At 68.8% G+C, this 384-nt stretch overlaps 1 protein-coding gene across 1 annotated transcript in view; it reads right to left on the reverse strand.

Annotated features, from left to right (window-relative positions):
• The window catches only part of B3GNTL1 (UDP-GlcNAc:betaGal beta-1,3-N-acetylglucosaminyltransferase-like 1), a 121,806-nt gene that overhangs the window by 24,767 nt on the left and 96,655 nt on the right, over window positions 1–384 (reverse strand). The gene's annotated exons all lie outside the window — the stretch shown is intronic.

Here is a 384-nt window from a genome sequence, read left to right on the forward strand (position 1 = left end):
GAGCAGGCCCGGTCTGGACATGGACGCTTTCAGGTGCACCCTGACAGGGAGGACGAGGACACGGACGCCTGCAGGTGCACCCCCGTGGGGAGGACAGCGACGCGGACACCTGCAGGTGCACCCTGACGGGGAGGACAGAGACACGGATGCCTGCAGGTGCACCCCCATGGGGAGGACGGTGACACAGACGCCTGCAGGTACACCCTGATGGGGAGGACGGGGACACGGACGCCTGCAGGTGCACCCTGACGGGGAGGACGGGGACGCGGACACCTGCAGGTGCACCCTGACGGGGAGGACGGTGACACAGACGCCTGCACGTGCACCCTGACGGGGAGGACAGAGACACGGACACCTGCAGGTGCACCCTGACGGGGAGGACGG

The sequence above is a fragment of the Colobus angolensis genome, unplaced genomic scaffold (genome assembly GCF_000951035.1).
Source record: "Colobus angolensis palliatus isolate OR3802 unplaced genomic scaffold, Cang.pa_1.0 Scaffold1, whole genome shotgun sequence".
In the NCBI taxonomy this organism is placed as follows: Eukaryota; Metazoa; Chordata; class Mammalia; order Primates; family Cercopithecidae; genus Colobus; species Colobus angolensis.